The 15,030-nt window shown below is 52.6% G+C and overlaps 1 protein-coding gene across 3 annotated transcripts in view; it reads left to right on the top strand.

Moving 5' to 3' along the window:
* HPCAL1 (hippocalcin like 1) overlaps positions 1-15,030 on the top strand; it is a 105,218-nt gene that overhangs the window by 80,633 nt on the left and 9,555 nt on the right. The gene's annotated exons all lie outside the window — the stretch shown is intronic.

Genomic DNA, 15,030 nt, shown 5'->3' with positions numbered 1-15,030 from the left:
CAGATCCCAGCCGACCTGGGTATGCCTGAATTCCCCCTCCCCCAGACACCCAAGCTCCCATAGCGTTCATAGAAGGATATCCAGGGCACCGTGTCCTCAGGACTTCCTGTGGGGAGGAGGGTCTTTGCGTCCCCTCAATAGAAAGTTGATATAATGGCATATGGGGAGCACTACTGAGGCTAGAGAGACAAGCAGTGCCTGAGTCTGCATGACTAAGCACCACCTGCATACATGCCTCTCAGCCCCAGAGTCCTTGACTCCAGCTGCTACAAGTACACAGGGGCATGGTAGGGACCTGCCAAGCCTGGGAACTGATAACTGGCAGCTGGGGCAGACACAGTGGTCAGAGGAGTGGAAGTTAAAGCGTATGGGGTCTCTTCTTATCCCAAGCCTCCTGGGGGCTTTCGTGCACGCTCAGAACTCAGTAGCCATGCACACTCCCTGCTCTGAATGAGAATGGCCTGTGTCGGGTGGTTCTGTCTAATGTGATGTCAGAACTTTGCCATGGGTTCAGGAGTCAGGGGATGCCCAGCAGGAAGACCCCTCTGATGATGGCCACCTCCTCCATTCCCACCCACCTGCCTGTGGATGAAAGGCCAAGCTGGCCTCAAACTCACAGAGATCCATCTGCTTCTGCCTCCTAAGTACTGGGATTAAGGGCGTGTGCTACCACTGCCCGGCCTGGCTCTGGGTTTTATAGAAAGTGACCTTTGCTTACAGGTTTCAAAGATGAATGTTGGGCATAGAGAGGCCTGTTTGGCTAACAGCATCTTTCTAGAACAGCGGTTCACAAGCTGTGGGTGACAACCCCCACAGAGGTTGCATGTCAGATATTTACATTACGATCCATAAGAGTAGCCAAATTACAGTTATGAAGTAGCAACAAAAATAGTTTTATATCCAGGTGGTGGTGGCGCATGCCTTTAATCCCAGCACTCAGGAGCCAGAGGTAGGTGGATCTCTGTGAGTGAAAGGCCAGCCTGGTCTACAGAGTGAATTCCAGGAGAGCCAAAGCTACACAGAGAAACCCTGTCTTGAAAAAACAATAAGGAGAGAGAGAGAGGGAATATGAATATGGAAGAAATGAAGGAAGGAAGGGGGAATTTTATGATTGGGGTCACCACAACATGAGAAACTGTATTAAAGGGTCCCAGCATTAGGAAGGCTGAGAGCCACCACTATTCTAGAAGATTCTGGGTTAATGGCTGCAGATTGGGTGTGCTGTAGGACAGAGTAGCTAAGCTGACTCACTCTGTGATGATCCCCACCTAGGGATGACCAGCTCAAAGATCCTAGGTGGTATCTCAAACAGCAGACAAACCTGGCTTTCTTGGAGTGGACTCCCATGGGGACCCGCATGGTCACAGGGAGAGCACAGGAAAGGGAAATCGTTCCTGTGTTGAAAGTGGAGGCTTATTTTTAGGACAACAATGACTTGGCCGTATCAATTCCTGTGGGCGTCCTCTCTAACTCTATCTGGGAAGGCTATGCCTGGAGAGCAATTGTGAGAATAGCCACAGCTATCGTGCACTTGGCCTTCTGGTCCACGTCTCAGAGGGATGGGAACCACTGTCCGCACCTGCTGTGGTGGAAACCCACCCCGTCCCCTCTCTTGAGTTTTGCATCAGGCTCAGTGTGAGCAAGGTAAGCCTAGTTAGAGGAAAACAATTTAACTGCTAGTCACCTGGGTTTGAGAGGGAATCTATACCTGTCAGCAGGAGGGCTGGATTCTCCAAGCCAGAGCTGAGCCAGCTCAGACACAACCCACCTATATCCTGGCCTCTCCAGGTGGGGTCCACATCAGCCCTTCCCCCACCCCTCTCCTGGCTCACTCTGGGCACAGTCCCTGAGTTCCTGGGACAGCCCCCCCCCAGCTTCCTCCCCCCCCCCCCCCCCCCCCCCCCCCCCCCCGTTCACATTTCTCTCTAGTAGATCTTTTGAATGGGCCTGGACTTCCCCCGACCCAGGGTGTCAATTTTCAGGCTGGAAATGCTGAGAATACAGGAGACCCTTAACAAATGTTTGCCTGTAGGCAATTGCTGGGGTCTCCAGGAAGCCCATTCTTTGCCTGGAGTTAAGACTTGGCTCAGAAAGGATGGGTTAGGGGCCGAGGGTGTAGCTTAGTTGGTAGAGTATTTGCCTAGCATACATGAAGCTCTGGGTTCCATCTCTAGCATGAAAACTCTCTCTCTCTCTCTCTCTCTCTCTCTCTCTCTCTCTCTCTCTCTCTCTCTCACACACACACACACACACACACACACACACACACACACACACACACACCCCTGTGATCCTAGCACTCAGGAGGTGGAGAATCAGAAGGATCAGAAGTTCAAGTCTGTCCTCAGCTACATAACAACATAACATATTGGAAGCCTGTCTAGGAAAAGTGAGACCCTGTTTCAAAAAAGAGGCGGGGTGTTGGTAGGGCAGGCTGGACCAGATCATACATAGAGGTGCAGAAGTAGGGGTGAGTGACAGGTGCAGATGCAGGGATGATGAAAGTGCTTGTGGGTCGCAGAGCCTCTGTCAGTGGTGAGTCTTCAGGGACCTAACGGAATGCCCAAGCAGCCTGCTCTCTCCCTCCCTCACTAACTTCCTTCCTCCCATGAAACAATTGCTGTGGCCTTCCTGTGTTTGGTTGTATGTTAACTGATCATGAGATCAGTCCCAGCTGTACCCTGGGGAACTGGAACCCAGCCCTGTGCCTTGGCAGGGCCCAGTCTGTTCATCTTGAAACTCGGCCTCTGTGCTCTCACCCTCTGCCCACCACCTGCCTGGACTGGACAAGCCAGGACAGCACAGGTGCCAGTGTAGAAAGAAGGGCCCAGTCCTCTCCTGTGCAGCCAGCTGTGCATGCCTCTTGCTTTGCTCTGGGGCTTCACACAGTAGGCATTCAGTTCATGCCATCACTGGGGCTTCACACAGTAGGCATTCAGTTCATGCCCGTCACTGGGGCTTCACACAGTAGGCATTCAGTTCATGCCATCACTGAGGCTTCACACAGTAGGCATTCAGTTCATGCCCGTCACTGGGGCTTCACACAGTAGGCATTCAGTCCATGCCCGTCACTGGGCCTTCACACAGTAGGCATTCAGTCCATGCCCGTCACTGGGCCTTCACACGTAGGCATTCAGTCCATGCCCGTCACTGGGGCTTCACACAGTAGGCATTCAGTTCATGCCCATTATTGGGGCTTTGTAGTGAGGTTTGTGCGTGGCTCTGAGGCTCTCTGCAGAACCTGTGTTTTCTGGCCCTGTGATATAACGGTGGTTTTTCTGAGCTGATACATAATTCCTTATAAACATATCCCTGACTGGAGTCAAGACTGAGGCTTCTGAGGCCACTGAGGGGCTGCAGGCACATCCCAATCCCCTGCCTAGCATTAGCTGCCAGGATGGGAGGGAGTAGTAATGTTTAGTGAGCATGGCTTACTGTTTTTATTTCTTCCCGAAGATAATAAACATGAGTCAAATAGCTCAGGAGGCAATTCCCTGGAGGTCCACCCCCCAACTTAAAAGAACGAGTTTGTGGAGTGGGTAGGAGAGCTGTGCTTGCAGCCCCCAAATCTATAAGCTCTGTTGGGGACCACCTATCACAGGGGTCCCTTGGCCTGAGGACAAAACCCTGTGTTAAAACATGGCCACCCCATCTAACACTTAAGGTGTCATTTCTCTTGGTTGGCTACTGCCCAAGATGTATTATTAGAATGTGGCCAAAGCTCATTCATTGGGGGCATATGAATGTAGATTGCCCCAGTTTGCTGGGGAGCCATGAGTTGGGAATCTAAACAACGCAGACCGGGAGGGTCCTGGGAGAAGTGCAGCTTTCTGCTGTCGGCTGGGAGCAGTGAACCTGCCAGACTGGAGGCTGGGAAAAGGACATTCCTGTCTAGGATGGGAGTTAGCTTTCTCGGGTGACTTAGAAGCCTGTCCTGTGGACAGGATGTATTTTAGAGCTGGGATTTATCTGCTCAGGGACTGCACCAACCAAAAACCTTTGGAGTGTCAGAGGAGTAGCCACCCAGACCATTCTGAGGCTGCCAATGAACTTGGCTTAGTGTAAGAGTTTTATTTTATTTTATTTTGGTTTTTCAAGACAAGGTTTCTCTGTGTAGCCTTGGCTATCTTGGACTTGCTTTGTAGACCAGGCTGGCCTCGAACTTGCAGAGATCTGCCTGCCTCTGCCTCTCCAAGTGCTGGGATTATAAGCATGTGCCACCACGCCCAGCAGAACAGTTTTGTTTATTTTGCTTTAATTCTTTAAATACTTCTTTTATTTTTTTAACCATGTACATTTGCGAGAGTATGCCACATGTGTCCTGGTGCCTGAGGCCCTGGAGCTGCACTTACAGGAGGTTGTGCGCGGCCTGATAGAATGCTGGGAACTGAACCTTAGTACTCTGGAAGAGCAGCCAGTGCTCTTAACCCCTGAGCCATCTACCCAGTCCCTAGCATAAGAGTTTTAATCCATCATCACAAACATTTCTACATCCCGGGCCTTTGCCTCTCTGTTGCTTCAGGTTTTTTTCTTGCTTTTCACCCAGGCTGAGAAATGAATCTGACACCCTACGTTCCTTCATTCATCCACTCCTTTCCTGTTGTTCTTTACTGTCCTAGACGCTTTCCGTGTTGTTCTGTGCCAGGCTACATTGTTCTGTTGTTGTTGGGTAGCATTGTGGATTGTGAGTCATTCATCGCCGCCCCGCCCCCCCCAGCATGCCTGCAGAGGTAACAGAACCAGAGCTGGGTCGCAGAAACGAAGCTTGCTGTTGGCGATCCTCCCCCCACCCCCCACGCCCCCCAGAACCTGAGCCTATGACCTCTTGAAACTTAGCAGCTGTGAGGGACTCCTGCACCCCAGGAGAAAACCCTGAGTCTGGCCTCATCAACTGCCCTTCCCCAGGTTGATGCATCCCAGCTAAGCATTTCCGTGCTCTCTCACTTTCATAGCTACCTGCCTCTGAGCACACTGCGGCTCCCTCGGAGAATTCCTCTTTCCTATCCACCATCTGCCCAGGATGAGGGTCATTCTCCCAGCACATCCTCCGGCCGAAGCCGTGCACACCTGGTAAAGGTGCGAAGGGCAGCTGAAGGAGTGAGTGGGCGAATGAACGAACAAATGGCTTATATTCTTGTGTGTAAGAATAGTGACTTCCCGAGGGGAAAACTTCCCCAGTCTGACCTGGTGCTCCAGGGAGTGCTCCTTCTAACAGCTGTTTCTCCTGGGCTGTCTCTGGGGTCAGGAGGGATGGGTGGACATGACATATGAGGGACTGAGGGACCCTATCCCTCACATGCCTATTCCCAAGCAGCAGGCATGGACTTCCCAGAGCACACCCTGCTATGAGAGAAGAGGTCTTTCTCCTCCTGAGGCCCCACCCCTGTGTCAAGCAAGCCCTTGGTGCTAGGGCCACTGTCCTAGACCCTGCCCCTCAGCAGTGCGAGCCACGGCAGCCCCTGCCCTGGTGTTTGCCTGACTACATCCTTCCTTCCCTCCCCTCATTTCCTCTTTGAAGTACAAGAGTTACAACATCAGCGGCCCCACCCAGGGATGTGTCCAGATCCCTGGGACCCAGGCTCTCTGCCAGCACAAGACACGGTTTCTAATGCCTCTGCCCTAGGTGTGACTTGCAAAGGGAGCTTTCCAGGTCTGCGGCTTCCCGCCTCACATGGCTCACAGTTCTCTAAAATGGAGCTCACTAAGTGAGCCTGGGGTCTTTCATAGTAAAAACCGGGCCAATTCCACAGCCATTAATTCGCCTGGGTGTTTCCGTTTGTCTCCGTCTCCTTGTAGCCTCCTCTTCCCTTCCTTTCATAGAAAGAGTTATGCTGTCAACTCAGCACACAGGGACCTTTGCTCTCAGTTTACAGCTAGGGAGATGGAACTCGGAGAATGAGCTATCCAAGAGCATATGACTAAAAGGAAAGGCTTCGGGCAGGGATTGACCTAGGAACCATTGTGGCCTGGCACAGTAAGCTGCGGTCCCTTTTAGAAGGGCCACATGCAGGCCGGGTCAGGAGCAATGAGAGATATTCTGCCCTACTTGAAGCTAGGCCTGGCTCAGCAGCCCAGGGCTACTCGCTGGGCCCTCCCAGGACTGTTGGGTGCTGGCCACTGGCCAGAGCAGCCTGAGTCACTGGCTATGCAGAGCCAGTCTCGGAGGGCCTGTTTCAGTCCCTTGTTCACTGAGGAAGGGCCCTTGCTGGCTTCTTGGCCTACAGCATCAGAGCATAGTTGATATGAACTGCCGTTCCACCGAGTCAGGAGTCCATGTGTGAGTCACCCCACAGCTGGCTCAGGAGCCCCTAAGAGCCACATCAAGCCTAGGGATGGCGGGTCAACCTGAGCCTGGGCTCCAGGCAGCGAGGCAGAGAGGCTTCGCTGGCTCCATCCCATCAGAACGGATGAAAAGGGGCTGGTGGCAGGAGATGGAGGTCTCTGCCCCTCGCCTGCTTGCTGTAATGTCTTGCATACTCCCTCAAAAGGACACACAAGAAATGCTGTGCTCCTATGACCTCAGCAGACTGAGGAGTGTCTTGAGTTCAAGAAAGGCTCTATCACAGTCAGGGCGGTGGTAGCACACGCCTTTAATCCCAGCACTCTGGAGGCAGAGCTCTGTGAGTTCCAGACCAGCCTGGTCTACAGAGCAAGTTCCAGGACAGCCATGGCTGCACAGAGAAACCTTGTCTCAAACAAAACAAAAAAGACTGTCACAAGAAAGGTGGGGGGTGGGGGGGGGGAATGGAGGATAGGCTTGGGCTGTGACTGTTGTTAAAGTGTTTGCCTAAGATTCACAAAACTCTTTCTGACCCTCGGTACTGCACAAAATGGAGGTGGAGGTGCGTGGCTCTTACCCCAGCCCTTGGGAGCTAGAGGCAGGAGGATCAGAAGTTCAAGGTCATCATCCATTACATAATGAGGTCAATGTCCAGCCTGGGATCCGTGAGACCCTGTCTCAAAGCCGAGAAGGGGGTGGGCGTCAATTCACAGAGTGTAGACTCAGTCCCCAGGAGTAAGAGTGTGTTTATGTGATGCAGGCGTTTATTCCTGTGGCCCAGCCTTGAGCTGCTACTGTGTAGCTGAGTATCAGTTGGGTCTTGAGCTTTTGACTTGCTAATTATCTAAGGTTTGTTATAAAGCTGGGCATTTGATAAGGAAAGTTAGGGGCTGGACATACCCTGCCTTTCATGACTTTCCAGCTCTCCCTGTTGCCAGTTCCTAGTGTGACTGGGTTGGTCATGCTCCCTGTTGGTTGGCCAGACTTCTGTCCCTGCAGGGATACTGTCACTTCCTCAATGTGCCCTAGGGCAGTATGTTCTCCCTAGGTCTGGCTCTGGTATTCACTCACACCCTGTTCTCTGCCTTCCCCTCCCCCACTGCAGGGAACTAGCTGCCCAGATGTCCCACTGGTCCCAGGTAGAAGCAGAGAGCATCTTTGATGATAGTGACCTCTTGGAAAGGACCAGGAAGCTTACCTTGGGTCCCTATAGCCGGGTTGCTGTCCAAAAGGAGGGGCATCAGCATCTGGCTAGCGAGCAACCCCCTAGGGTGACACACTCCTGAGTGTCTACTCTACGGTAGCTGTGCCTATGCCAGTGAATGGAGGTTTCTAGAAAACCAAGCCACCCTCATTCCTCACATTCCTTCCTGTATCCCTAATCCTGGAGGTCATGAAGTGTTTAGAGCCCTCGGGAGGGTAGGAAGAGCCTGTTAAGACTTTCCTGGTTCATTCTCCTAGGCCTCATACTGGGCCTTAGAAATGCCATGCCGCCCTAACACAGTTATCAAAGACTACATGTACCCCGCCCTACTTGTGGGCACTGTGGGGGTTTCCGGTGGTAAACTCCCCAGTAGTTTATTAAATACAGAAATTCAATGCCCGAGAGTGGAGATGGCTCAGCAGATGGAGTGCTCACTGTGCAAGTGTGAGGACCTGAGTTCAGGTCCCCAGCAACCGTGTAAAGGGCCATGTATGGCCCCTGTGCTCTGTAGCCCCAGCACCGTGAGCTAGAGATGTAGGGACCCTGATGCCAGGGTCTTTCTGGTCAGCTAGTCTAGACAAAATAGTGAGTAGTAATCTCTAGGTTCAGAGAGAGGCCCTGACTAAACACATAAGGTGGAGCTGAGGGGATGGGGGAAAAACAGTGAGATGGGGTGGGGGGAATCCCAAGAGCTAGAGAGATGGCTCTGTGGTTAAGAACCACTGTGGTTAAGAACAGGCACTGTTCTTCCAGAGGACCTGGGTTCAGCTCTAGGCACCTGCATCTGGCATCTGTGAGCTGCTTGTAAGGCAGTTCCGGTGTTCTGACTTCTTCTGACCTCTCTGAGCGCATGGCACGCATACACACAGACACACATGTGAATAGACATAAAAAACAAAATATTTTTAAAAAGGAAAACACCAGGCAGTGATGGCACACTCCTTTAATCCCAGCACTGAGGAAGGAGGCCCAGAGACAGGTGGGTCTCTGTGAGTTCGAGGCCACCCTGGTCTACAGAGTAAGTCCAGGAAAGCCAGGGCTACACAGAGAAACCCTGTCTCAGGGCAGGGGTGGGGGTGGGGGTGGAAGGGTCAGGGAGTATGAGGAGAGTAAAGAGAAGAAAAAAGAAAAAGATTCTCATGTCAACCTCTGTACTGTGCACATGCTGACATGGAAAAGCATGCATCCATGCATGTGCCTGAGGGTACATGTGTGTGTGCTCATCATATACACACACACACACACACACACACACACACACACACACACACACATGAAAAAGTGATCTGGAAAAACAACAGCAAACAGGGCAGAGGGGCCAGAGTGTGAAGTTGGACGTGGATTGACATGATCCTAAGGTGTGACCCTCTCTCACACAGAAAAGGCACATCTGTGGAGGAACTGCAGATGCAAAGGCCCTGAGGCCGAGACATGCTTACGGGGTCTAATGAGGGGAACACCAAAATAACAATGTCTGACTGGTGGAGGTCCTTAGAGAAGGTAGGAAGTGCCACGTTGAGGAGTGACTGTGGAGTCTGGGAATCTGTCCCCCACAGAGTGAGGGGATGTTTGCGGTGGGTGAGTAGGAGTTTCCTGGGTGACTGGAGTGGGTGTGCCCCAGATGAGCCTTGCTTGGTGAGGAGAGCCACCTACGTGGCCCTCTTCCTGTTAACAGTGGCAGTTTCCAGTGAGGAAGAATGTTCTTGGGGGGTTTCCTTTTCTTTTCTCTACCTCTTCCGGTTTCCAAACTCACAGTGAGGCCTTTCAGCCTTGGGGGGGAGAGAGAGAGAGAGAGAGAGAGAGAGAGAGAGAGAGAGAGAGAGAGAGAGAGAGAGAGAGGTGGAGCAGGGCAGGGTGGGGCTCCCCACACAGCCTTGCTAGCCGCCCCTCTCTTTTCTCTTTTTACATTGCACTTTTAGTTGCTTAAGTTCTACACTCATGTATCAATTTGTATGTGATGGGCAAATGTCACAGCGTACGTGTGTAGGTCAGAGGACCATTTGTAGGGTTCGCTTTTCTCCTTCCACCACGTGGGTCCCCTGGCTTAAAGTCAAGTCATCAGGGTTGGTGGCTGGTGCCTTTACCCACAGAGTCATCGAGGCTCTCCTGGGGAATGGCTCAGGGTTCAGGACACGGGATCCGTGCATGGCTCAGGTGGCAGGCATAGTTTGCATCTGGGCACCTAGTAACACCCTCCCCTAGATCTCACTGTGGGTTGGCTGTTGACCCACTCAGAAGAGAAGGGCACCTCTCTTACGGCAGCCTCTGTCTCCCTGGCTGGGGTCAGGCTTCAGGACCCTTGCAGCTGGCTCCCCACAGAGGCCAAGCTGGCCCTGCAAGCCAGGGAGGCCTGTGGAACTGATGAGGTCTGCGAGGTGTGAACACACTATCTTTCAATGGGTAAGGTGAGCCCAGGATGCCAGAGGGTGCTAATTGTCATGAGAGGAACTCCTGTTTGGTGTCATCAGCTCCGGGGCCATTGGTCCTTTCACTTGGTACTGCCCAGTCCTGCCCACCAGAAATAAGATGACAGCGACGTGCATGTATAATATGAGATTTTCCCACAACTAAATGCAAAGAGCTATGTCAACAACCTGTTGGATTTAACCCATTATAGTCTTTTTTTTAATTTATTATACTTTATTCAGAATACATCCTGCTTGTTATCCCTTGCTTTGTATCTTCCCGTTCCCACTCTTCCTCCCTCCTCCGCCCTCTTCCCCTCCCCTAGACCTCTGACAGGGGGTCCCTCCTCCCGCACCATCTGACCACAGCCTAGCAGGTCTCATCTGGATAGCCTGCATCACCTTCTTCTGCGTGTCCCCAGGGCCTCCCCATCAAGGAGAAACAATCAAGTCGGGGATACCAGAGTTCATGTTAAGAAGCAGTCCCTGCTCCCCCCACAACCATGGAGAACGAGCTGTCCACTGGCTATAATAAGGGTCTAGATTTACTGCATGTATTGTCCTTGGTTGGTGCATGAGTTTGTGCAGGGCCCCCTGGGTCCAAATCTGCCAGCCTTGATGCTCTCCTTGTGGGGCTCCTGAGCCCTCTGGATCTTTCCATCCCCCCAACTCTTCCACATCACTCTCAGCACTCTACCCAAAGTCAGCCTGTGACTCCCAGCATCTGTCCCGTTCCCCCACTGGGTGGAGTCTCTCAGAGGACATTTGTGTTGGGCTAATATCCACTTATAAGTGAGTATGTGCAATGCATGTCTTTCTGGGTCTGGGCTACCTCACTTATTATATTCTAAATGGGCCCAAATCCTGTATATTTTATCCTAAGGGCTTATATGAGTTTGGGCCAGTGGTTCTTAACCTTCCTAATACTGTGACCTTTTAGTATAGTTCATCATGTTTTCCTTTCTCAAAAAAAAAAAAAATCAAAAAACATAAAAAGTCCTTGCTACTTCATAACTGTAATTCTGTCACTGTTATAAATCATAATGTAAATATCTGTGTTTTCTGATGGTCTTAGGTGACCTCTGTGAAGGATTGTGTGACCGATCTACCCCCCTCCCCCCAAGGGGATCTTGACCCATGGGTTGAGAAGCTCTGGTTCTTTCTTGCCTAGTTTAAAGATGATGACTGGGGGTGTCAGCAGAGGCTAGGGAATCTGTCAGGCTGCGCCCTCTAGTGCCCATCTGGGCTCAGTGCACCTTGTGTGGCTTCCAGGTGCATCTCCCACTATGCTTTGCAGGGCAGCTGATGGCCCCTCTGCAGAGGGCTGCACTGAAGCAGAGGCTGCAGGCTGCTTGAGTCTCACCTGCGTATGTGGAGAAAAGCAGGACACAGGTCCAAGTTGTTTTGGAAAGCTCAGTCACCCCCTACACACACACACACACACACACACACACACACCCCTCCCCACCTCCACCCAGGACAAGGTCCCAGCAGCAGGAGGAACATTCATCTGCGGGTCACCAGAAGGAAGAGCATAGGTGGGGCCATTTTCCACCTGCCACCTTCTGCTCCACCTGACATGGAACAGGCTCTCCTGAGTGCAGGACTCCATCAGGATTTGGGACCCATGTCTCCCACCATCTTCCCCTCCAGGGTCTGCACCTAGCAGCCCTTGAGCTTTGGCGTCTGACTGATGAGAGCCCTTTGAGCAGGGGGGTGGGGGGGTGGGAATGAAGCGTGGCGCTCCTGTTTCCAGCCAGCGCTGAGCTGTGGTTAATGGGACATTGGAGCACTGGGTTCCCAAGGGCCTCTCTGAGCGATCAACAGAACTGTGCTGTTAGCAAAGCTTTTTACTTGCCGTACCAAGCTTGGGTTAAATATTTTCATAGAGCTCCCCAGCTACTTGTTTACTTTTTCTTTACTTTACAATTCAGTGTATTAAGGACAATAAGAGCATAACAGAGACCCAGGGAGAAGGCGTAGGCGCTGTTAGCTCTCTCCCCCAATTCCCATTGCCGTGAAGTCACATGTCCTGGATGCTCCGAGAAGCCTGCTGTCTGTCTGATCTAAGCCCTGCTGGAATCTGAAAGTGCTCTAAGCCAAGTAGGAAGTGGAGGTGCTCTGCTCCGGGACCGGCCTCCCTCATCCCCTAAAAGATAAGAGCAGGGTTGTCTGATCAATGAAGCCTGCATTTGTCTGATGGCCAGGGCTGGCTGAATATTTCTTCTGGGGAGCATGCCCCATGGTTTCTGTCCCTGCAAAAGGGTTTGTGTTTTGTCAGGTGTTTTCCCAGACAGCTAAACACCAATAAGGCTGGCTCAGCTGCTTAATGAATGACAGAGAGGTCACGGGTGTGCAGCAACGAGCCCATCTTACCTCTTTGCTGCCGCCTGAGTGCCTCCGGGAGAGCTAAAATGAGGTCTTTTGTATTAAATATTTTATCCAGGTCTTTGTTAGGCGCCCAAGAATGAGTGCCAGGGAGCGCGTGTGCGACTGCCGGCATTTGTGGGCTCCACTTAGCAGTCTCATAAAAGTGAGCATTAAGGAGGCCGTCTTGTGACACGGCTAGGACAGGCATTTTACTGGCCAGGAGCTTCTGTGGACACCAGCTAAGTGCACCACGGAAACTCATTGCCACTTAGGATGCTGGCAGGGACACAGGATAGAACAACCCAAAGAATGGAGCCTGGATCGTCTGTCTTTCTCAGTTCTGCCAGCTGCTAGCTGAGCCAATGACTCTGTCCTCTGTCCATCCTCCCTGACCGTCTGTCACCTTCCATCCTCTTTGGCCTTTCAGTTTTGACTCTAAATGCCATCTTCCTAGGCAAACCACCTAGACCCCCTGCCGAGGAATGTGCCATAGCATCCCAGGGCACTAGAGAGTGGGGGCTACGACCCAACGTGACTCAAGTGTCTTATACTTCAAGAACGCAGGAGGCTGGAAAGCACTGCGTCAAGTCCCTGACCACCGGCTGATGTGGGAGCCACCCTCCCAAGTGATGGTGTGGATCTGTCCTAGCAGCCCAAGCTTCCATATGCCAGGAAGGAGGCTGGGGTGGGGTGGGGGTGGAGGCTCTCTGCCGCCGGGAGCTTGCTTTCTTGTTCCCCCCCCCCCCCGCCCCCACCCAGTTCTTTGGCTAGCCTGCTCTGTGACTGTTATTCCTCTATCCTAAGTCTCTGTACGGAATCCCCCTCCCCTTTGGGGATAGAAGGGGAGTCGCTGTCACTGACTGCACTGAGCTGAGGCTTCCTATGACTCAGGGCTGGCTGGCTGCCGGACATCCATGAAGCTCAGCAACACTTAGCATCCTAGAGATGTGCTTTCCCATCTGAGTACAGTGGGGCGTGGCAGGGCCGGGGGGAGGACTCTGCTCCATGCAGTCCCTCCAGGGCTGGGCCTTCTTCATCCAGTGCCCTTCTTTACTGATGGTTCAGAGAAGGGCCAGTCCTACCCTCTCCTCCTCATCATCTGATGCTGCTTATGCCGTCGGTCCCAGGTTCTTAAGGAGGACCAGACTTGCCAGGCATGGTGGCGCACGCCTTTAATCCCAGCACTCGGGAGGCAGAGGCAGGCAGATCGCTGTGAGTTCAAGGCCAGCCTGGTCTACATAATGAGTCCAGGACAGCCAAGGCTACACAGAGAAACCCTGTCTCGGGGGGGGAAAAAAGGGACCAGACTTGTTCTCACCGGCACCACCTTTCCTTTGGATGAGTTTGGGTGCAGCTGTAGCTCTTCCAACCATTGCTATTCTCAGAGCCAGGTCCCAGACCCTTCCTCCTCTTCCCTTTTCTACATCTAATGGCCCCTCAGAACCCCAGAGGTAGTCCTGAAACATGGTTTGGAGGCTCCCGGGGCTCTTTTTGATGCTTGAGCCTTTTTCTTTGTATCCAAAGGGGGTCGTCTGGACTCTTCTAGGATGCTAGCTATGTCAGAGTCAATGTGTGTGTGTGTGTGTGTGTGTGTGTGTGTGTGTGTGTGTGTGTGTGTGTACGAGCGCACGAGAGCACATCCTATAACCAAAACAGCAAGAGTGTCCTAAACCAACACAAAGCACGCATTCTGCCCAGCAGCCTGACACCAGGGAGGAGGCACAGCCCTGCAGTCCAGAGCTCCTGCCTCTGGAATACTTGGGAAGGAGCTGGGAAATCAAGCCTCTCTTCCCAAAACACCAAGGCTGTCTGCACCACAGCTTCCTCCCTGCAGACATCCGCAGAGCGGGTACGAGGAGTTTGGCATTTCGGTAGCATCTGTTAGGTGATAAATCACAGACACAGCAGCGATGTGTGTTCAGTGAGGTGAGTGGATGCGGCTTTGTGTGCGTGAGCTGGAAACCAAGGGGCTGTGGCAAGGCTGTGGGGTGCGGGGTTGCTGATCAGGAAGAGAAGCGGCAGGCTCAGGGCTGGCTGAAGCAACAATGCAACCATTACCACATTGCCGTCCTGGGCCTGTCCCTCCCACACGCTCCCATAGCCAGGCAACTTGGAGTCCTGCCCTTGCTCACTTATGAGGGGTTCTGCAGCTCTCTGGGGGTCAGCTTCCTTGTTAGCAGAGTGTCTCTGAGGTGTGGAGTTCCTAAGTGGACACCAGTCCAGAAACACAGTGCAAGTCTCTCCATGAGGAGAGTGGCTCAGTGGTGAGGGCCTTCTAGCTGCGCGGGTCCATTGGGTCCAGGGCCTTCTCTCTCCAATACCAGTATTTGAGCAGGAGCCCCACCCCACCTCCAGCTTGGTCCAACTCAGCTTCTCTACCTCTCACCTCGTACCACCCCAATATCTGCCCTGTTTTCTGGGGTCCCACTGCCCACCTTGTTTCACATAGTTGTGTCTCCAGCCTAAGGGCCTGTCACAGTGACATCCTAGCAGACACCATCCTGGGCTCAGTTCACTGTCCTTCCTCCTTCCTTCCTCCCTCCCTCCCTCCCTCCCTTCCTTCTCCACCCATGTTCCTGGAGGACCCCTGGACAGCTCCTTTTTGACCTTCTGTCCTTCTCTGCTTAGGGATTCTTGTGACCAACCATGGCCCCGTTGTTGGCTGCCCTGCTCTTACCTCCACTTCCATGTCCCCAGTGTGGCTTCAGTTTTATGTGTGTGTCTCGTTAATTGGGTTTCCAAAGTGAATTATCTATAATAAAACTAGGGCA

This window comes from Acomys minous, assembly GCF_964271855.1.
Source record: "Acomys minous genome assembly, chromosome: 8".
Taxonomy (NCBI): Eukaryota; Metazoa; Chordata; class Mammalia; order Rodentia; family Muridae; genus Acomys; species Acomys minous.
Note: the sequence above shows the minus strand (reverse complement) of the source record. Positions and strands in the feature narration are given on the sequence as shown.